Here is a 24,896-nt window from a genome sequence, read left to right on the forward strand (position 1 = left end):
CAGGAGGTGGAAAATAGCTGTTTCTCCTGGTCAGCACCACTGCCTGTGTGTCAGTGGAAAGGGACATATTATTATGCAAATTAAGTATTTGTACATCACATTGTGCTGTGGACTGAACTGCGTATGGGACATTAATATGACATTATAGAAATGGGTCTGATCATGTTGGGTTACTGTGTGTAATATGCAGGTAAACTGTGTGCCTGCTGATATCCCCCATAGGAAGTTACAAAGCTGATAACCCCCACAGCCCCCCTCTCTAAGCTCTAGATAGGAAGCTATAGTCAGCTGAATGGCATGTGACATCACAAATGACTATGAGGGGTTAACAGGGACTCCTTCTAGAGCCCCAGGGGAGCCAGCCCTCTTATCAACATGATTAAGTTTCCTTTGTACCAAAGTGGACATTGCGAAACAGGCCGGCACCGAAATCCACAGGGGGATGCATGGAATGATATGATCACTAACTGCTCAGTACCCAGCCAGGATGTGCAGGCTCGGTTTTACTCGGTTCTTATCGCCACTTTACCGCAAATTCGGATTGATTATATTGGCTATCCAAAACACATGATAGGCGATAGCCAATAAAAAGATCAGAGTAAATCCGAGTAAAACCGAACCCGCTCACCTATAGAACTTCAAACCAACCAATACTAGGGCTCAGGGGTGGCACCTATCCGTGGGAACATCAGAGGTTTCATAATGGCAAGTGCACGGGGTTTTGATGGAGTTCTGACCTGAGACCTGACAGTTGTGGAGATCCTAGCCTAAGTGGCAGGACCAAGGCTGGGCACAAAGGAGTCGGGAGATCCTGCCAACCTGCCATCTAGGGATGGAGAAGCCAGTTCCCGGAGAAGCGTGGAGCCACACAGCAGCCTCGCACAAGTGTGGTGTCCCCAGCCCAAGCGGGTAAGCCGGACGGTGCAGCTGCCCACCTTTCTAACACTAAAGGGTCCCCTGCTATAGGGACATGTGTCTGGGTTCCCCAAGGTTTAGCTAATACTACTGGCATTTCTGTATATATTGTATAATAGTGTGTAGTTGCTGTTTTTACATGTAGAAGTAGTGTGTATGTGTAAAATAAAGGTATCGTTATACCTTTACTATTGTGTCATTTCCTGTGCGATCTAAAGGGACTCATAAAGGACCCGGGGTACGGCGCAAGGGCGAAAATAACGCACGCATAAACCCGGTATCCTCACAATTACAAATATAAATAAAAAGATTTAAAAAATTTAAAAATTAGCAAAAATTAATTGGAAATATCAGAAAGGCGTATTTAATATATTTAGGGATTCGATGTATGGAAATTATCCTGCTCTAATGCTAAGGTACCCCAGATTATTCAATTCACACTATGATAGACAAAAATACATCTTTTTTCCTAAAACATTTTTTAATTTCATTATTTCTACATCACAATAAAGATAATAAAAAAAATCATAATAATAATGGGGATGACAACAATTATGTCCTCCAATTATTTACTATATTTTATTTTATTTTGTTTTTAATGAACCAATAGAGAGTATTCAACTAAAGGACATAACAAAAGTTTCTGTCATAGTATGGTCTGGTTCAATATTAAAAATGAAATGGATAATGAGTATATGAACCCATAGATCTCACATGTAGATGCAAAAAATGGATGCACATACATGTACATCTATACAGTCAGCTGCCTGTATATAGACATCTAATTCAATGTTAAAAATGAGTCAGGATGCATGCATGGAAGTCCTACCGGACCCCTGGGAGAATCCTCATCCAGAACCCACCACTACCACTGGCACCTGAATGCCTTGGAGCCTAAAGACACCAGTTCAGCAGTAAATAAAGGCCGATCAGGCCGGATCCTAACACCTTAATCCCATTTAGAACTTGTGGTCAATCCTCAAGAGGCGGGTGGACGAACAAATCCGACAAATTCTGACAAAGTCCAAGCATTGACTAGGCAAGAATGGGCGACCATCAGTCAGTATGTGGCCCAGAAGTTGATTGACAGCATGCCAGGGCGAGTTGCAGAGGTCTTGGAAAAGAAGGGTCAACACTGCAAATATTGACTCTTTGCATAAACTTAATGTAATTGTCAATAAAAGCCTTTGACACTTATGAAATGCTTGTAATTTTACTTCTGTATTCCATAGTAACATCTGACAAAAAGGCTAAAAACACTGAAGCAGCAAACTTTATGAAAACCAATACTTGTGTCATTCTCAAAACTTTTGGCCATGGCTACAATACAGAGCTTCACAGTGACTGCCATAGAATATGGAAAGCATTGCAGTGGCTGCCTTATAATACAGAGAGCATCGCAGTGACTGCCTTATAATACAGATATCATTGCAGTGACTGCCATATACAGAGCAATGAACTGACATATACAGAGAGCATTACAGTGAATTCCATACAATGTAAAGAAGATAGAGTGACCACCATATAATACAAACAGGGGTATTCAATATGAAACGTTAACTTTACTGCCGAAGTTAACGTTTCATATCGGAGTTTTCTTTCTGCGTTAAGTCTGGTGCGCGCACCCGCTTATCCCCATATTCAATATAAAATTAACGAAGACGGGAAACTCCGAAGTTGGATTTGCGTAAAGTTACGAATTTTTCCTTAAAATAATTGTAAGACCCCCCCAAAGTTGTAAAAATATGGGGGATCACTATGGGTACCCCCGTTATAGCCTTTAATTGAAAGTCGGGGATTTAAATAGCCGCAGCAGGTGCTTTTTTCCCGACATTGAAGAAGTGATGCAGAAGAGCACTTAGGTTATTTTTTTCATTTTTTTAAGTGGTCCCATCAAATTTGGGGTACATGAAAATGGGTACTAGCATATTTTGGTGTCCCTAAAGTAAGTTTTTAAAAATTCTGCATTTGTGCACCTGCCGCTATAATTCTATTCTAGAAAACACCTGCCGCATACATGCAGAATAGCCATCAACCTATTTGCCTATTGTTTAACAATTTTTTCCCTTTTTTTTTTTTGCACCCCAATTTTTAAATAAATTTTTTGGGGTGTCCCTATTTTTTTTTTAAACTTTTTTTTACACAGTTCTTTTTTAAATGTCAATCTCAGGGGTGCAGGCTATTTTTTTTAAGCCTGCACCCCTAAACCCCAATTCTGCACTTTTTTCCGACACCTATTCAATGGTGAAAAGTTATCACCGTTTTTTATCAAAGACTTTTCAAAACTGCGATAAGTCTTTGATATTGAATACAGTGTAAAACTAAAACAAGTGATATTAACGCAAAAACGATAAAAAGTGCGATATTAACGCAAAAAACACCCATATTGAATACCCCTCAAAGAGTCAGTGACCGCCATATAATACTTAGACCTGGGGTGTCCAACCTTTCACCTTCCCTGGGCCACATTAGAAGATGAAAATTTGGTTTGGGCCGCACATAAAATAAAATAACAGTAATGATACCTGATCATCCCAAAAAAATATAGAAAACATAGTTAACATATTAAACTTACTTGAGAGTTCGGATGCCATGCCAGTGCCCCCTCCAGTATATATGCCAGTGCCCCCTCCAGTATATATGCCATGCCAGTGCCCCTCCAGTATATATGCCATGCCAGTGCCCCCTCCAGTTATATAATGCCATGCCAGTGCCCCCTCCAGTATATATGCCATGCCAGTGCCCCGGCTCCTGTACCAAGCTCTCTCACGCATCCCCCACCCCCTCCATCAAGCTGAGTCCCCCACCCCTCCCCAGCTCCTGTACCAAACTACCCCAACACCCCACAAATCCCCTGCATCAAGCTGAGTACCCCCAGTCAAACACCCCCACACAGCTACTGTACCAAGCTTTGCTTACCAGGCAGTATCGCTTGTAAGCAGAGCGCAGAAATCACCCGACGGAGCCGCGGCCACCACAGAGTACTGCTACGCCACTGTGACCACCCAGCATGCGCAATTACGCTGGCGGCACAGTGAGTGAAGGAGAGCGTGGGGGCGTGGTCTGGGGGCGCCGGGACTACAGTGAGCAATCCCGGAACAGCGGGACATATCGTGAATGTCCCGCTGAATCCGGGACACTTGAGAGGTATGCGGGCCGCATTACGAGCCGACCTGGGCCGCATGCGGCCCGCGGGCCGCGGGTTGGACAAGCCTGACTTAGACCATCAGATAACGTAAAACACAGTCCAAACCAAAAAAGATTTTCTCCAGTAAATTATCCAACTTCCTGAAGAGTATCTGTGGGGAAGGTGGAAAGTTACAAATGACAGAGGGCACACTGGAAAGCACGAAAACATTTCCTAGGTAGGGTAGTAGAATAAAGGGTCGAAAATCAGTACATTAGGAAAATTAACAAAATAGTTGGTTTAACCAAATGAACAAAGTAGACTGTAGCTTATAATAAAACACACCAGTTACCCTTGTAAATTAATTAACTTTAGTTTTAGTTTATTTAACTCTCCTTGATCAGAGATAGTCAAACCCCTTTCCCCCCTCCCCAACCTCTTTCATAGATCTTATGCACAGTGAAGAGGGAATACCTAAAAGTATATAGGGGGTGATTCAATTCAGCGTGATGCTGAATAGCCCCAGGAGAGGGCTCCCGGGGCTATTCAATACACAACGCTGTTTGGTCCAACTAAAGGATTTTTTTTCGCAATCTCCTGAGGGTGCGATGAGAAATCCGGCTAAAGTGCTGGCCGTGCAGCTATTTTCCGGCTTATCAAGGCACTAACAGCTGCAAGGCCAGCACTTTAGTCGGAGAATGCCGGTTCTTGTGACTAAACACCCAGGAAGTTGCGAGAACCGGAATACTCCGACTTAACTGCTACCCAACCTAGTAAACAGCGCGGTGAATTGAAAAGCTCCGGGAGCTTACTTCCGGGGCTATTCAGCATTGCGCTGAATTGAATCACCCCCATATTAAGAAGGTGGGAAGTATCATTACAGCTTGACTCCCATAGCATAATATTCTAAGGTGTTGTCATGTGGAACCAGCAAAGGGTTATATTACCTTGCATACATCAAATACACTTATTAATAGCATAAAATGGTGCATTATATACCCCTGCTGATTGTGGTGGTACAGTCTGAGTACAGGTGAGTAACAAATATCCAGACACAGATGACTTATCTCTCACCTTTTTCCGCACTGCTACAGTGCTTGGCTTCGCCGCCTTCTGCATGCCCTTACCTTTCTCTGCTTTGTCTCCTCTTGCCCGCCCAGCACTGACAGACAGTGTTGTGTCTCTGCAATATATGCCCCGAACGGTGGAAGTGGGCGGAGCTGTAAGCACCGGGAATCAGTCACACCCACACACTGCTGCCATAACGCAGCCGCTGCTCCCCATATGCCCTGGTGGTACAGGGCGGAGCTAAAGGGACCGGGGAGCAGAGCTGACACTACTGTCATGATGCTCCCCCGTTGCCCTCCCCCTCCCATTCCTGCTAGCAGAGCCCATGCCTTCATCCGACGGCCACTGGCAGAGCAGGATTTGTTTTTCTCCTGTCTACAGCATAGTGTGTGGGCCTATATTGATGTGGGGCCTGGAGCTGCAGCTCCACCCGCCCCATTGTTAATCCGGTCCTGGCTGCACTTGGATCACAGATGAAGCAAAGAGATGTCTATTTCCTACAGACACCTCCTGTTGCATTTGCATATTTCCTGAATCAGCCCTTGTCTGTATAGTCTCCATAAAGACACTCAGGAGCACATCCTGTTGCAATGTATGATAGAAGAAAAGATGAGGGTTAAAGTAGCGCATTTCAGGTCCAGAATGTAAACAGAGGGAGACAGCATGAAGCATTCCCCTCTAAAAAATATATACCATCATCCTTTTCTAAATACCAATGTATTAGGATAATGATTGCACTTGCAGACCCACATATGTCAATTTTATATTTCTTGTATGTGTCTGGTGGCCGAACCAGCAATCAGTGCAGGAAGGGTAGGGCTATTCTGAATCCCTCTTTCTTATCGCCCCCTCTATATACATCACTGTAGGTTGCTGGGGAAGACATTAATTACAAGGAGACTATAATTGAGGGCTGCATGATATAAACTTAGGGAATAGAGTTATCCAGAGTAGGCATGGATTGATCTAGAATTAGAGCCATGAAGTGATCTTGGGGGGGTGTAGGACATGTGCTGAATTGATTTTGGAGGGACTCTTTACTTGCAGAGGCAGCGGCCCAGCCACCATGTGATCATAATATGGTTTATCACAGGGGTTGGTGCTGTTTCTGCAATTCAAGAGGTCCTTGCAGACTGAGAGATGTTCCCTGATAATTTAGAATTTAGGGTGCTGATAATAGCCTGTCCCCTAATACGAGCTGCGATCCAGAACGCAGCTGCTGTGTTAAAAATATTCAAATGTCGCAGCAGGCAGAAGATGAATTGTGACGCGCACCTGCGACTTTGCAAATCAAAGCACCTGCATAAAAATACACAACATGGGTCATAGATCCTTCTATGTTAGCAGTCCTGCTCTATGTAGCGCAGAATGGCCGTGGGAACTGAGAAGCTGGAACCATATTTATTGCATGCGGAATCGCAGGCGCAGGATGTGAAATGACCCCAAAATGGTCAAACCACACCTGCGGCTTTAGGGCCTAATTCAGACTTGGGAATAGAGTGAGATATCTCTCTCAACTGATCATCTTGGTGAAACCATGCTGCACTGCAGGTGGGGCAGGTTTAAAATGTGCAGAGAGAGTTAGATTTGGGAGGAGTGTGTCCAAACTGACATCTAAATTGTAGAGTAATAATAAAGCTGTGCAGTATTTGTGGCTACATGTAAAATCAGCCAGTATTTACCCTACATGCAACAAAATTTATGTATTTACACCCCAAACCGCCAAAAGTTTTCAGAGGCTTGGCTGCTTACCGCATATGCAACATGCTCTGGAATGTGATACTTTCCAGGGCTTGGATGCGGTGGACAACACCATCTTTATTCTCCACCACTGGCAAGATGGAACTCATGATATGTAGAACTAAGCTTATTTTTCCGTTAATCGAGAACTTCTATTATGTTAATATTTGTTACATTATCCTGCAGTTTCTTGCATTATTAGAATATTCATTAAATTCATAGTGTAGGACATGGCAATGCATTTAATGAGAAAATCTGCAGTGCACACTTCTAAGTGCTCTGACTGCATTCATTTCTTACAGCATAAACACTATGTCGCCATCACACTGACAAGCTCTGAAAGAAAGAAAAAAATGTGTTTACCTTAGGATGAGTTTCATCATGCCCTCACGGGGAAAAACATTCTTTCATCCTATACATGGCAAGGAAAGATGTTTTTGTCAGATTCTTTTATATTGCACAATACAAGGACTGTCAGAAAGAATCTGAAGCTGGACATACCTCGGGCCAATTAATAAATCAAAGGTGCACAAAATATCAGGCAGACAGGAGGTAAGATAAGAACAATCATACACGGCCCTTTGACCATTGCTTTTCCCTTCAGCCCTCCATACTAAGAATCTACAGCTTAGGGTAAGGGATTTCATAATGCAACTCAATGTGCTAAATATAAAAAAGTAGGAGCAATATGCCAGGTGCACTGTCTGAGGCTAAAAACAATGTCAAAAGAAATAAATTTAATTCGGAATACTGAGATAAAAGAAGTTGAGTAAACAAAAAAACTAAAATGTTGCAAAATTAAATTGCTGCATACTGTACGGCTGCCTCAGCCACAACTTGTTATGCATGACAGATGTGCAATCTCTTTATCCTCTCTCAGGTTAGCTCAACTTTAATATAAATTTAGGCACCTGGGGAGGGTTAGGGGAGGACTAAAGGCAAGGGGCATATTTATAGTGGGCGCAGGGTTTGCGTTGCACACAGGCCCCTGGGTCCAGGGGGGCCCGAACCGCACACCCTTCACCCATACTTTTTTTTGTTCATACTTACCTCTCTGATGTCCCACGGAGTAGCACTGCTGAAAATGCCTGGAAAATGCCCGCCATGGGTATTTTCCCGGTGTTTTTCACATGCGCAGTAGGAAATCCCTGGGAAAATGGCTGTCGTGCCATTTTCCCGGTGAACTGCGCATGTGCAGTAGACTCCGGGCACACTCTAGTGGCCAGAGTCTATTGCTGCTGTCAGTTTGGGGAGTGAACACGGACCCCCTCCTCTCTTAAACGCCCCTGACTAGAGGTCTGACTTGGAAGCCACAGTCACATGAGCGCCGGGAACCAGAAGACATTGATGGAGCCAGTGCAGCCATCAGGAGCAAATACACTGGGCTAAAAGGGACAATATGTCGACATTCTAAAATGCTGACTTTTTGTATGCGTCTACATGATGAATGTCAACGTCAACATTATGACTGTTGGCATATCAAACCCAACTCGTTTTAGAAGCTTTAGTAAATCTACAGTACCTTTTGGCATTGTCGCAAAGTTCTACAATAAAGTAGTTGGGAAATCAAATTTGGTGTTATAGAGAATTATATATATCAGGGAAAAACATTTTTTTTTTTTTTTTTTACTATTAATTATTTAAGTGTGCAATTTAAGTGTGCAGTGTGATATACACCTCATGGCCCACTTTAGCCATCTTTGTGCACTCAAGTGAAGCCACAGTGAGTACACCTGCTGAAGGCACCAACCGAGGCTGCACAACAAGTTGAAGCTTAATATCTGTATAATGGCGCATTCGTGAGGTAATAGTTTACAAATTGTAACTTTCTAATTTACCTGATCCCCCATAGAGAACAGCAGAAAAGTGGTCCTAATTGAGTGTGTCAGAAAAAAACTGACAGTTGGAAATTTAGATTACTCCCAAATCCTCATTTTTTTATGTATTTGCCCTGAAATTTGGCATGCAGCACCGAGCGACAGTTCTACCAGCTCATGCCAAATTTCAGCTTGTTGACTTTAATAGTTTTGAGGTGTATCCCCTTAAACACCATGCCCCCCTAGGGAGTTCTCTATGGAAGAATTCCGTTTTTATCAAGGGGACCCCTACGTCATTTGTCCCCTGTATTTTGGCAACCAGGACTGGCTCTGTTTAGCCTGGTGCTGGTTGTGCTTAATACAGGGTACCCCTACATTATTTGTTACCTGTATTTAGCACAACCAGCACTGGGGCTCCAAAGCCTGATGCTGGTTGTGCTGTGGGGGCACGTCATTTTTTTTTTAGATTACACATTCATTTTTTAACAGATGCATGGATGGATCTCACTAATACGTCCATGCATCTGTGTCTTGGCCCTGCTGCTGCCAATGCCCCACACACTTGCAGCCTGCCCCCGCAGCCGTCTCTCCCTCTGCACCCCCAAAACACCTCCTGTCTGCCGTCCACTCCTCCATCCATGCTTGTGTACGTATTTGTTGTCCTTCTGCCCTGCAGGTGGCCTGGTTTGCTCTTCCAAACCCTGATAGTAAGTAAATTATAAAAAACACTGAAATTCCATAGACAAAAAAACTTAATGTCCCATTGAGGCTTCTTAGACATGATCTGAAAATTTCACAAAACCTACTGAATTTGTGCCACTCAAACTAAAAAAAAGCAATGAAATTCTGATCATTAAGGTTGACGCCTTAATGGACTTGTTACTTGTGCAATACAGATATGGTATGCCATCACACCCTGTTGTTAACTGCAGATTCAGAACTCTCACAGAGTGAGGTTGCTGTCACTCACAAAATGGTGGAGCTGCTAATTCACAGAATTGTGTGCTCATTGGAATACACACATGCAGTCTATGCAATCTTCCCATTGGATCACCACAACAATCTCACTGAGTTCCAACATCCTTCTCACTCCATACATCCATCTTATTCAGAATACACATTCAGCTCCCTTATTGCTAAAACTATCATACTCTGTCTATGCATGTACACTTTCTTCCCCTATACGCCTCCATGCTGCTATATAAATTGTAAACTTATGCCCAGTTATACCAGGGGATGCATCAGTCGTGATTTTGTAGTTAAAACTGAATTCACTAGGATGAACACCATGTGTCAACCTAATTTTATTTGTAAAAAAGGAGGTAATTACCGATGTCTAGGATGCACAACGTGCAATTACTTAATCCCAGGTGACAAATTTTACACATCCATATACAGGTAAATTATACTCTATTAAACGCCCCCTGACATGTACTTCCAAGTATGTGGTGTACCTTCTTTCTTGCCCATCTGGCCTTCACAGCGTATGGGCCAGCATAGGGCAGCTATCAGAGCAGCTTTGGCCACAGGTGAAAGTGACCAGGTGGTTGTACAAGCCAAACATAATATAGCTATGCTTAGCTATAGAATGATCGACCAGGTTTTGTTCAAACTGAGAAGAAGAGATAGATCTAAACAATTATTACAAATAGAGGCTAAGTGGATTTTCACTTTGGATACAGTTAGCCCCAGAGGTTTGAATGGAGCACTGAACCTGAGTTGTTACTTATAGTATAGTTTAGAGCTGTAACTAGTCTTTTTGGTGGTCTGTGCCAGAAATAGAATTGGTGCCAAACCCTCCCCCCCCCCATTTTAAATAGGGACATAAGATAGTGCACCTGAAAAGGGGCCATGGCCTCATGGGGAAGGGCCAGGGAAGAGATAGGGGAGGCCAGGAGATGCTGGGGATAAAAGAAGAGGAAGCTACAAGTGAGAATGATAATAAACTGGAAAATTGACTGGCCCCAACAGCGCCCTCTGCCCTGTGTGCCTTGTGCCATGGCACAGGTCGCACTACCCTAGTTACGGCCCTGGTATAGTTGGTGGTATTTCTGCAACTTTTTGACAGATAAGGTGGTTTAATTAAGCATTTATTATACTATATTTACTAATCCATATTTAACATGTTTGATATATACTGTTTAATTTCAATATAACATATTATTTACCCGTGTGATGCATGATGATGTATAATACACATCATAGTTGTTAAAAAAAATGTATGTGATCACAGTATTTATAATTTATTGTGCTATATATGTAGTGGCAATATCATAAGGAATCACATATTTGATATTGTATCTTGTTTTATATGTTTTCATCTATACACTTTGTATCATATGTTTTGTAGCCACGTTTGCGATTATTTTGTTGCTATGGCAACATCCTTGTAATTCCCTAGCGTCGGTCAGACCCTTGACCCGGAAGTACATCATCAGTGATGACGGGGCACAGTGGTGACCGGATGAGGAACACTGGAGCCTGGGGAATGGCATTTGGCCGGAGGTAGGAAAGAAGTCCTTCTGGCTTTGTAAGTATAAAAGCTGGTTTGTATTCACATAACGCTTATGTTTGTCCTGATGATTTATTACATCATCGAAACGTCGATGATGTAATAAATACAACATATCTTTTCCACCATCATTGAAGTCTTGGAGTGCCCCCATTTGTCTTTGCTGCTATCTTGGAAGGTGTGATCACCTATTTGGTAGGCACCCAAGCCAGGTATTTTGCTTACAGCAGCCTAAGGCTGGGTACACACGTAAATATTTTCTGTCCAACCATCCAACTAGTTGATTGGTTGGAATGAAAATCTGGTAACGTATGGGAGTAAATGATGATCAGTAATCTGCTCCTAAATGCCAGAAAACAGATGAAAATGGTCGTTCTAACAAGTTTGTTAAATGTTTGATCTAAACTATTTGTTCAAACAACAGATTTTGTCCATTTTCCGGCGTTTGGGTCAAATTGCTGGATGACGGGGGGCTGATCCCGAAACGCTGCACAGTAAAGCACTGGATATTGTTTAACTATCTCAGTCTGGGAGTGCTGCTTTTTTTTGTTCACATATTTGAAGGGGCATATCACCCCAAAGGGAGCACCCCAGCAAGTACCTCATAGCTCAGACTTTCGAGTGAGTGCCGGTAATTTGTATATTAATATATATATATATATATATATATTCATGCATTTTAAATTATTTAAGTAATCAAGAATTGAAATGATGGTTCTGTTTCTGAAAGAAGGAAAAAGGTATCCAGACCCTCCTACATGTCCCCTTCCACCAGGTACAAAATGCTCTACGCTATGATTGCAGCCACCTGTGTTAAAATGAATCAATTGATGTGAAGGGTGTTCATACACAGGTGACTACTATCATATATGACGTGGGAATCCAGGAGCAGAGCATTGTGTACCTGGTGGAAGGGGTCATGTTGAAATATCTGGTGACTCTTACTGTCAGCTAGACAGATGCAGTAAGTGGACTATTTTAATTTGGAGTAAACACAGTCTGCTATATTCTAATAATTGGTATGCTTGTAATTGGTATACTATCTTACTTATCAATAAGAGTAACCATTTTGTGTTCAGTATACTTAGTTCTGTATCTTTAAGCAGTTTCAGCCCCTTTTGTGAAATTACAGAGAAAACATCTTACAATAAAAGATTTTCAACCTTCTTTCCCGGTGACCACTGGAAGATCCCGGCTGTGGGGGTCTGTAAAAAAGCTGAACACTTGAAGCAGATTTGGCCTGTGCATTTATCACTGCTGCATTGTCCAAGGTGGTGTGATCAGTGTTCCTTCCATACTGTTGACAGTCGTATTAAGGGGAAAACAAGTCCCCAGAAGAGTGACCATGGGCTCTGAAAGAACTTTAGCCCTGGCATCTCTGTCACCACCAGGTGAAACTGTATCTTGAAACATTTTCAATAGTATTCATGGAGATGTAAAGCAGTATATTACTACTAAAGCCAATAGTGATTCAGGGCAAAAAGGCTACATTACAAGGAGGAGTTTGTTTCACATTGAAGTCACCAGTGCTTGTAAAAAGGGACTGTTCTATTTTCATTTTCTGACTTTCCAGTGAATCACTCTACTCCTGAAACGTGTTTGCATTCAGCCCTTATTTGTTTAGAATCCAGGTCTTTCTAAAAAGAAACCACATAAGTAAATGAAAAATGACATACAAGATATGATGTGCAACAAGCCTTTGGCGTATGGGTAGGCCAGGAGGCAGGAGTGTCACATACTGAGGTCCTGGATCTTCCATTGTGTTCATTCTCTTATTTGAGTAATATGCATAGGGTTAATACAATTTATATTTATTAATTAGTGAATGAAGACCATCTGATTATCCTTATTTTTTTCCTGTAGAATTATATATTTTATAGGATGGAAATGCACATTGGGACGGGGATGATGATGCAACAGTTAGTTGTACGACTATGGAAACAATAGCAAACTCAGTATGTAACATCACTACCAAGGATCTGTAGACTGCTCACAGGGCACGGCTAGTGAGAGCAGTTTGCCCCTGCGGGGGGTGTAACCAAACCCAGGGTGGTGCAGCCACCCCCTCAAAGAAATGTTGGCTATCACAAGGGGGCACTGGTGGCAGCATAGGGGAACATTTGTGAGCAAGTCCGGGCTTGGGTACTTAGTACCCGTCCCCCTCTTGGCACTCCTGAGGGAGGGGGGACAGGTACTGATTACTTATGCACTGGATTATCTGGGGATCCTGGCAGTCATGGAAGTGAACAGTCTTCATAATAAATCTCTTTTGAAAACGAGCACAGCCATGCTCACCTGCTTGACCACATCCACTCTCTTAGACTAGGCCTGTGAGAAGTCTTGTTAGTGCTGACTGCTCCAGGTTATAATGGATACTAGCTGGGATGGAGATTTACTTATAGGTTTATGCCTTCCTACAAATGCAAACCCCTGTGCCTCTATGGGTACTTTAACTTGATAAATGTAAATTAATACTGTATATATATTGACACATGGGAGGCTACTAACAGGTTGGGTACTTATGGATGCTGGTGGGTGGGGGGCTCTGCCACTGGGAATCTTTTACCACTAGGACTATGGGGTGGGGTACATTCCAATGGGGATCTATTGCCCCATATTTTAAAATGCATTCTAAATTCAATGAAAAAAAAATGGAAATTTCCAAATGGTTTTGGTGTAAAAAATGTGCCAGTTTGTCTTGCTGATATAATGTAAAGCACCACAGTAGTGGTGCTTTACATTATATCAGCATGTATTACATAAAGATGTCTGCGTACATCATAAAACAATAAGTCAAGCTTATCTAGAGATAGTCCTGCACTATTGGGTTCCTACTATTTCCCTATTCACAAACATATATACATATTAATAGTTACAAAGAAATTGAATAGCTATGGCATTAATACCACAAATGTAGCAGCATAGTAATAAACCCCACCAATTGCCGCTATGCCATTATACACTCGGAAACTTCTTTAAGAATGAAAGGACATATCACTGACAGTACTGAAGAAAAGTTCTGGGGAAGGTAGAATCTACTGAGCTGCTATCTGATTAGTATATACTGTATGAGAGATTGTAAAAAAATGACTTCATTCTGTGCAGCAAAGCAGATGACATGACTTGTATAATGAGACAGAAAAATATTAATGAACATCACCAGGGAAACAGAATCTACAATGACAGGATGTGTCACTGTTTCTCTCTTTTATTTTAAATCCATTATTGTGTATGATAGTAAAATAGTCACAGATAAAAAAAAAAAAAAAGTATCCACCTGTGCTCCCATCCTGTCATTGTACTTTTTTTTATTTTATATGAGCTGCGTCTACTGTAGTTGAACCAATGCAGGAAGAATAAATAATTTATTAGACCATAGGCGGTACTGTATTATAATTATAATAAACTTTTGTTATTTAGGGGCCTATTCATCACTGGTGGCCATATGGCCGCCGATGATGAATTATTCACCTCGCCGCGAGGTATACTTAACATTGAAGCAATTTATCATTGCTCCGGCGGGGGACAGCTGCTACGAAAAGCAGTTGTCCCCGCGATTAGTAACACTGCTACAGAAGTAGCAGCATTGCTTACCTCCCCACGTGGCATGCTTCTGTGCATGTGTGATCTGAGGTCACTCATTCGCAAAGCCGCTGGGGAGGCAGGGAGGAGGCGGTAGAGGGATCGTTCAGATTCTTCTTCGTCTCCCATAAGAAGGAGCATTTCTCCAATAGCAAGCGCTATATGAAGATGGCATTTATTCTCGCATGCACACTCTAAAAACTTTACATTTTCGGAGTATGCTGAATATAAGGTGGTCCTATCGGACCCGTGATGATGAATTGCCCGTTACCTTAAATATGCGGAAACTAGCGTTTTTGCATGGTTAACGGGCCATTTAAGTTATGATGACTAGGCCCCATTATGTGGCACAGAGAGAGTTTTCCTGACCCTTTAGTGGATATGGTATCTAGTCAGAATGTCAACATTCAAAATGTCGATAAGTGCTGAATGTCGACAGTCAGAGCGTTGAAATGGACATAAGGTCAACAAGAAAATGGCGACATTCACAAATGTCGAACATGGTTAAAATGTCGACATGTTCATAATGTCAACATTTAACATGTTGACACACCAGCCTAAAGAAGAACAAGGAGTCCTGGAAGTGATGATATGGCCCCCACAGAGCCCTTGGGGTAAATTTACTAAGATGGGAGTTCTATTTGAGAAGTGATGTTGCTCATAGCAACCAATCAGATTCTACTTCTCATTTATCTGGCACTTTCTAGAAGATAATTCCTGGAATCTGATTGGTTGCTATGGGCAACATCACTTCTTAAAAGAACTTAAAAGAATTTGCCCCCTGATCTCAATATCATCGAGTCTGTCTGGAATTACATGAAGAGCGAGAAGGATTTGAGCAAGCCTACATCCACAGAAGATCTGTGGTTAGTTCTACGAGATGTTTGGAACAACCTCCCTGCCGAGTCTCTTCAAAAACTATGTGCAAGTGTACCTAGAAAAATTACAGCTGTTTAGAAGGCAAAGGGAGGTCACAGCAAATATTGATTTAATTTAGATTTCTCTTCTGTTCATTCACTTTGCATTTTTGATAATTAATAAAAATAAACTATTAACACTTCTATTTTTTTAAAGCATTCTTACTTTGCAGCATGTTTTCCACACCTGCTTAAAACTTTTGCACAGTACTGTATATTCAGTGACAGGGCCGCGGGGCTCTTTGCCAACTGCTGGAAGTGAACTTGCTATAACCTCATATGTTGCTGATTTTGCCATCCTGACAACCAGAAATAAATTACAGCAAAGTGGTCTTGCAAATGTGTGTAAGCATTGTCTGAGTACTGACCATTTTATAATATTTGTAATTTTGTTTTGTGTTTTTATTCATCACAACTTTGTGGTTATTTCACAATGAACAACAAAGATATCTCCCAGGTAATTACTGGCCAATTGTTAAAAACAAAAGACACAACCTAAAAGCAGATAAATTAGTACAAGTCTGCAAACATACCTTGTATGTCATGCAGAGTCACAGTCACAAATACGTGGATCATAAACAGCGATCAGTGTCACCGAACAATTATACCTAGCACACAAAAAAAAACTAGATTTTAATTTTAGCTTATATTTTTTTTACATTGGGTAAGAGCACCCTTGGATTGACAGAGCACCCCTGGACGACACAGCACCCCTTTATGTACTGCAGCCCTAGCCCCTTGATGGACAGGACAACACAGCAGGATGTACATGTACTGCAGCCCCCATTTATGTACTGCAGCCCCAGCCTCTTTATGGACAACACAGCAGAACCCCTTTATGTACTGCATTCCCAGCCCGACAACACTGCATCCTTGCACAACAGTAGCACAGACCCCCAGCCCGACAACACTGCACCCTAGAACAACAGCAGCACAGACAGAGCACGTCTGTTCTACACACTATCCACAGCTGGAATGAAAATGCCGCAGATCACCGGGACCTTTATAGATTCTAAAACCCGCGAGAATCCGACAGCGGGAGGATGACGTTTTGCCTTGTTTTCAGATCCGAGTTAGGCTGGAAAACCCGAGCTGTACATCACTTCTTAATAGAACTCCCAACAAGTGTCGGTATGTTAACCCTATCGAGAACTAGGCTGCCGGCAACCCATGCCCAACCCGTTACAGGAATATCAGTGACTGATACAGAATGCCTATGTGTGAAAGCTGTATCACAGGCAAGCAAAGCCATAGTCAATTTCCAATAATCAGCAAGCAAAGCTGAGACACACCTGGAACTAGTGCATACGGATGTGTTTGGTCCAATGGCAGTCAACTTAATAAGTGGATACAGATATCTCTGAACATTCATCGATGATTTCACAAGAATCACAATCGGACACACTTTCGGAGCAGTGACACTAGTGCGCATGTGTGACCTACAGGCCACAAGCGCCCTGACGTCCGGTGTAAGGAGCCGGACGGAAATTTGTATCGAACTGCCATTTTGTGGGTGGTGAAATGTTACACCTGGAACCATAGACCGGCATTTAGTGCATCCTGCACATTTAATACACCCTGGTTTCTGAGTCATATTCCATGTATTGTCCCGAGGAGTGGGGTCTAACTGATAATAGGCCAGTGCCTCCTAATCGACTTGGAACCCAGAATGTGTCCAAGTCGATTAGGAGGCACTGACCTATTTTCAGTACCGACCAAAGTCTGGGTGTTACCTGTAGGGCACCACCAATGATGGTCTATAGGCATGGGAGAAATTTAAAACAATTACTTATGCATCCAAATAAGGACCCCACTCCACGGGACAATACATGGCTTATGACTCAGAAACCAGGGTGTATTAAATGTGCAGGATGCACTACATGCCGGTCTATGGTTCCAGGTGTAACATTTCCCTACCCACAAAATGGCAGTCCGATACGAATTTGTTACAAATTACATTGCCTGTTGTACTGTGTAATATATTTGTTGTCCTGCCCATGTGGACTATCATATGTGAGAATGACCACATGTAAATTCCGCGAGAGGATGGCCAATCATCGCACCTCGATATGTCAGGTATTGGCGACTGGTACAACGAATAAAACTGTGGCCAATCATTTCTTGCAATTGGGACATCAAGTCACATTGTTGAGGTTTCGTATAATTGACTGGGTTCCTCCAATAAATCCACCAGATTGGAAGGTTTGGCTCTTTTTGATATAAATTATCATTTAGATCCGTTAAAGACAAATGGGAAAATTTATAAAAGGAAATCTCAATTTTTTCCATTAAGCCATAAAAGTCCAATGATACAGTTGTTTTATAAAAATACCTTGAAAGAATTTCAAATACTCTGTAGTAGAAATCCCCATTTAGATCTAGGGAAGAATAATCTCACTCTGGCCGAGAGACAGGCCTTAAGAGCTCTTCAGGATGACGACTCCATCATCATCAGACCTGCAGATAAGGGGGGTGGGGTTGTCATCCTGGATAGATCAGATTATATGGAGGAGGCCTATAGGCAGTTACATGACTGTAAATATTACAGAATACTACTTGATGATCCTACTATTAAATATAAATCAGAACTGCATGAACTTCTTACTAGGGCTATGACAGATAGGGTGGTTACCAGGGAAGAACTGAATTTTCTATTTACACACTATCCCATCACTCCTATTTTTTATTATTTACCTAAGATTCACAAATCCCTCACTACACCTCCTGGTCGCCCTAATATTTCTGGAATTGATTCTCTTACATCTAATTTATTACTTTATATAGATCACTTCCTTCAGGATTACGTTGTCTCTGAGATCGCACATCAAAGACACCATACATTTATTGAAACAACTAGAGACTGTACATTGGCGTCCGGGATATGGGTTTCTCACCCTGGACGTCCAGTCCCTCTATAGTAATATCCCACATGAGGGAGGCATTTTAGCCGTAGAAAATACACTTAAGAAAGATGTTGCGATACCGGAGAGACAGCGTGATTTTATCTTGGATTCAATACACTTTATATTAACGCACAACTATTTCTTGTTTGACTCCACCTTTTTTCTTCAGACACTCAGAACTGCCATGGGAACCAGGTTCACCCCGAGCTTCGCCAACATATATATGGGCGCATTTGAGGATGATTACATCTGGAGTGGATCATTCGGGGCAAGCCTGGTTTTCTATGGCAGGTATATTGACAATTTGATTTTTATTTGGGATGGGGATCACGATTCTGTTGTCGAATTTACCAATTATTTAAACACCAACACTATGAATCTTCACTTCACTTCCACTTTCAGTCACACTTCAGTTGACTTCCTGGATGTCACTCTCTCTGTTGAGGGAAACAAGATTATTTCCACTTTATTTACGAAAACTGCTGATTGTTGTTCATATCTACATTATAGAAGCAGCCACCATCGCCCTTGGATTAACAACATCCCAAAAAGTCAGATGGGTCGTATTGTTAGAAACTGCACTAGATATGTAGATTTTGAATCACATACTAAGAAGTTGGAAGTTAGCTTTATTGATAGAGGCTATCCAGTAGCCTTAATTAATGAAGCTAAAACACATACTAGAGAAAAAAAGATTTTAAATAGGTCTATTGTTAATAATAATGAGAATCTTGAGAATAACAAAGATATTAAAGAGATTTCTTCTAAAAATACAAAAATAGATCCATCTCTTTTGTTTATTTCACAATTTAATAATAAATCTAGACAGATTCGATCAATTGTTAATAAAAATTAAAAACTATTACTGAATGATTCTATTCTATCTCAATGCTTAAAACCTTTACCCACTGTTGTATTAAAAAAAAATAGAAACCTTGGCAGCCTTTTAGCACCTAGTATGATAAAATCGCTACAACCTACTCAAGAAGCCAAATCCACCTGGCTTCTGAATAAACCTATGGGTTGCTACCGCTGCAACCGATCGAGATGTCTAACCTGTGGATTTATCAAAAACAAAACAAAAACATTCTCTTCAGTAATAAACGATTCAGAATATACTATAAAAGACTTTATTAATTGTCAGTCAGAGTATACTATATATCTGCTTAGTTGTACATGCCCAAAACAGTATGTTGGGCGTACTACAAGATCTTTGAAAGAGAGATTTAGGGAACATCGCACCAGCATAATTAAAGGGTTGATGACACATAGTGTCCCTCGCCAGTTTGTAGAATGTCATAATAAAGATCCACAAGACATCTCCATCATAGGAATACAAACTGTGAAACATACTTCTAGGGGCGGTGATCGCTTTAAAAAACTTTGCCAAGCAGAATCCGAATGGATTTTTAAACTTCAAACATTAGCTCCTGATGGGCTGAATGAGGCCCTGGAATTTTTTGACTAGATATGAGGCGCGGCTGGTGGCCACTGTTGGCATCCACATGTACTGTCTGGTCAGTGGATTCCCATGGTGCCTACCCGCCGCCTCTCATTTTTCCTTTCATCATTTTTATATTTAGTATTATCGCCTTTATTTTCCTTTAGATCTTGACTATGTTCCATCAGTGTGTGCTACAGACTGTGATTATATGATATCTGCTAAATCCTTGCCATATATAATATTTTGGTTTACTCTTCAATATTATTCATATTCTCCATCATCTTTTTATATGTTTTGATACTTTTGGATTATTGTTAATATGTGTACATAGAGGTACATGTGGGTTATTTTTATGCAGAGAGACACATATGTAGACATATACATGTACATGTGTTGATATTATTCACACATGTATGTGGTTAGGTGTTTTTGTGCACCCTATATGTGTGTTTGGTCTGTGTGTTATATGTATATGCTCCTTTTCAATCGATATTGGGTTGCCCCCATCATCTTTTAGTTACATGTCGTACATGTCTTCTGGTTATTTGTATGCTCATTATTTCTATGTACGTGTGTGATATTGCGTGTGCATTTATGTATATATATACATATATATATATGTGTGTGTATATATATATATATATATATATATATATGTAATTTTTATGGATCTATCAGTATGTATGCTCACATGATGAATCTTATTCAATCATGTCATATAGTTATGTGGGCGTGTATTGTTGACCTATGATCTTTGTTTATACACATGTAATGTCCATATCATTATCTATAGGTCCATTTATTTATGTACTGTCATTTATATGAATATTTTGTTTCTGATTTTTTGTGCATAGACATTCAACTCTAGGTATATAAGCAACATATTTTTCTATGCTGATTGCTTTGGATTTGTTATGCACATGGTGAATACACCTGTTTTCATTTGTCTGAAGTGCCATACAAAGTTCCCTATATAAGGGAAGGACTTCCTGATAGAGGTACTCAGCTTGAAAAAGTCCCGAGTCAGGATGAAACGCGTAGTTGCCTGTATTTGACTGCCTTTAATTTGCCTTGTAACGAGCTCCTGCATAATCTACCAGTGCTCGCAGTTCCATTTGGTGTGGGAAAATTTAACAAGCGTTTGATGCAGAGGATTGGAAAGCCGCGGCCGCGCATATTTATCCATCTACACCCCATGCTCACCTTGGCCTTACCCACCGGCAGGCTATCATCACTGTCCAGTCGGATAGAGAGCCATACCACCTAACACTCTATCACTGCGAGTCACGGAGGTCGTGTTCTTCTCTCTGGCAAAATTATTCATCCCATTATTGGATAGAAAGTCATGCTTTACACCAACAGCCGTTTGAGAGTTTGAAGCCGGTCAGTATTAATATCCTTCCTATCACTGTGCACCCGACAGGGTGAAAACTCTGAACTCTGCAAAGAATATTCTGCTCAATATAAACTTCAGCAAATATACTACTGTGAATACTGAAAAGGATATTTAATTGCAGGCTTGCAGTTACAATGTTACAAGATAACGCTATTTACTAACTAGCGTGACTATCATTGCCACTTGATACAATTGGGTTCATTCCATATTGCGATGGTCATTTAACTCTTTCATTTTTATGATCCATATCAATTTTTGCATCAGCATATTTATCCAGTACACATTTTGCTGCGGATAATGTGGTTTTTACTGTCACATGTATGGTTTTTATGTATTTAATTTTTGTATGTAATATTAAATAATATGTTTGATTATAACTTCATCGCCTAGAGGTTTGTGGTTTATATAGCCTCCATTATCTATCCACCATTTACTATATCTACCACTCCATACTCTACCTGATCGATTTTTGGTATATATCCATATTTATTATCTGTCTATACACTAGCGCAGTTTTTTGCCCGTCTTGGGTTCCTCCGCCTATACGTGGAGGTGATCGGGCTCTGATTCTACGGAAACTGGAAGCAACAGGGATTTTTTTGTATTTGGACTGTGACTCCCCATGGTTTAAATGAATGTAACCCGTTGAATATGTTTTTGTAATGATCTTTACCCGTGCTGCTGTACATAGATTTTCATTTATTTATTTTTTCATATTTTTTCATATATATACAGTATATATTTTTTTTGATCAATGCACTCTCATAATTAGTGTGATTTATATATTTGATGTTTTGGTTCAGTATTTTTATTTTAGTTTTATTGTAATTTTTTTTTTATTAATATCATTATTATGATTATTATTTTTTGGGTTTTGTTTTGTTTTTTCATATATTAGATATTACAGTATATGTTTTTCTGTGTATAGTCTCCGCTTTCCAGGCCTTTTATATCCTATAGCAATCCTTAGGATGTGATTATACTGCACATGGTGTATTAGTCCGTTTGTGCGATCTTTACACACAGTGCACGATACTTTTTATATGGTTACCAAACAATGCTTGCTTGCCTTCCATTAACACGGAAGTGATATCCTGTTGCTATGTGATTGACCTGCGATATACTGTCTTGGGCGCCTGTGATATGACGCCCTCCTGTGAGCGCCTGGACCGGCGGTGACGCGTGTGTTCCGGTTTGTCGGGAGTCGCGTTGCATCACTTCCGGTAGTGGCGCATGTTGTTTTGATAGATTAGGACCCGTTGCATTAGGCCTATAGGTACCGGAGCTTGGTATGTATATATCTAATTGGGCTAATGGTATGTTCAATCTATCTGTAAAGACTGAGTTTATTCTCCTGGATAGAGATTGTTAGTTTGTATGTCCGACCAGAAGTGAAGTGATGCTTTGTGCATTCCAGGTTGGACATTGGCTATTGTATTTTGCGCCATTGTATCTGATTGCTTGTGGTATATAAGGGGCCTGGTAGACAGGCTACAGTTCACTGCTGGATCCCTATGGATGCTGTATGCTAATGCAATGCTGTGCCTCCTGAGGATGGTCCTGATATGACTGAAACGTTGAGTGATCTACCTGCCGCCAATTGTACTATGTGAGAATTAAAATTTTATACTTTCTTACTTGCAAGTGAACCTGGTGAGTGCCCCTTCTCTTTACCTCTCTCTCTCTCTCTCTCTCTCTCTCTCTCTAATATATATATATATATATATATATAGATTAGGGATGTGCAGGTTCGGTTTTACTCGGTTCTTATCGCCACTTTACCGCAAATTCGGATTTATTATATTGGCTATCCAAAACACATGATAGGCGATAGCCAATAAAATGCCGTTTAGAGATCCGAGTAAATCCGAGTAAAACCGAACCCGCTCACCCCTAATATATATATATATATATATATATATATATATATATATATATATATTACAATTACAAATCCTTTATTTTAAGTCTCAATTTCTTTTTATTAAAAAGTTTTTTTTTTACTATCTGCCTACAAAATGAATTGTGTGTTTTTCTGCTTTCTCCTATCATGACACCATACTGTATAGAAATGGTTTTATCTTTTGGTGAAAAGTTTGTAGAAGAGAATATTTCTACTTCATAAATAGCATAACTGATCATCCTCCATTGAAACCTATGGGGGCTGCATCACTAAAAGAAAAGAAAACTCTGTGAAATCAGTGATAAATATGGGGAGAAAAACACTTACTATGTACTATGGGCCTGATTCAGAGCCGCTCGTAAGCAGCCGCTCGTTCGTTCCTACCAATGTTCGCACAACTGCGCATGCGTACGGATTTTAATACGCATGCGCGAACCAGTCAGTGCGGCCGAATATCGTGTGCTCGCTAAATAGCGAATGCCTGCTATTTTGAGTGACAGAATGAGGCGTTTGTGGATGGTAACAGGGGAAGGTGCTTGAAAACGGGTAGTGGAGATCCGAACGCAGGCGTGCCAAATGGTCAAAACGGGCGTTTTAAGGGTGTGCATAATTAACAAAGCAGCGTCATCGACCACGTCACTTGGTTGTTTTATAGTCAGAACTGCTCGCATGATTGTGGTAGGAAAAACCAACCACAAGAATAGCGAGCAATTCATACACCGTCCGATGTACTCGATTAATCAAATAAATAGCGGACATGACGTATGATGCGAGCGGCCAGGGGGCGTTTTTTTCAAAATTACGTTTGCATGTTTTGTTCGCTCGTTCAGACCTAGAGGCGTGAACAGACCGCAAAGAGCGAACGGTTCATTTAAATAGCCAGTCCCTTTTTCTGAACGAGCGAGCGCAAATAGCGTCCGGCTCTGAATCAGGCCCTATGTATTTTTGCTGTGGGGCCAGCGCAGGGTGCACTGCCACCCTGTTACGGATCTGTGCTCATTGAATGTCTAGCAGGCATATTTATTACTATTCTTGAAAAAAAATGTAATATAATGTGAAAATATTGATTATATTCGCATTGTGATTTTTGCATTTATCGCTTGTAAATATTAACATCCGCAAGCAGGGATAGAGCTTTTTAGAAAGCTCTGCCCCTGCGAATCCCCTCCATGCACTTCTCATGGTATTTTTTGCAAAAAATACTGTGAGAATGTGTCTGCACATACGCAGTTGGCTATTCTCTGCTGTGCCCCATCTTCTTCAATTCCTATCTGAGTTTGCCCCAGGTCTCCCCCTATTTTGCCTGCTGCCCCAAATTTCCCCCTATAATGCCTGCTGCACCTGATCTTCCCCTAGACTGCCTGCTGCATGACCTACTCTGCTTCCTCTAATAGAAAATAATAAAATAAAACTTACCTTCATACTGTTCCAGGATCGGCGATCGGTGAGCTCCCTCACTGTGTCCCGTTCATGTGATCTGTGCAGTCAGCTGAGGTGAAGTGAAAGTTCCGACCGGCATCTCAGCTGACTATAGATCAGGTCACTGGGTCACAAAAGAGGAGCTCACCAATC

The sequence above is a fragment of the Taudactylus pleione genome, unplaced genomic scaffold (genome assembly GCF_031769625.1).
Source record: "Taudactylus pleione unplaced genomic scaffold, aTauple2 ptg000036l, whole genome shotgun sequence".
Classification (NCBI taxonomy): Eukaryota; Metazoa; Chordata; class Amphibia; order Anura; family Myobatrachidae; genus Taudactylus; species Taudactylus pleione.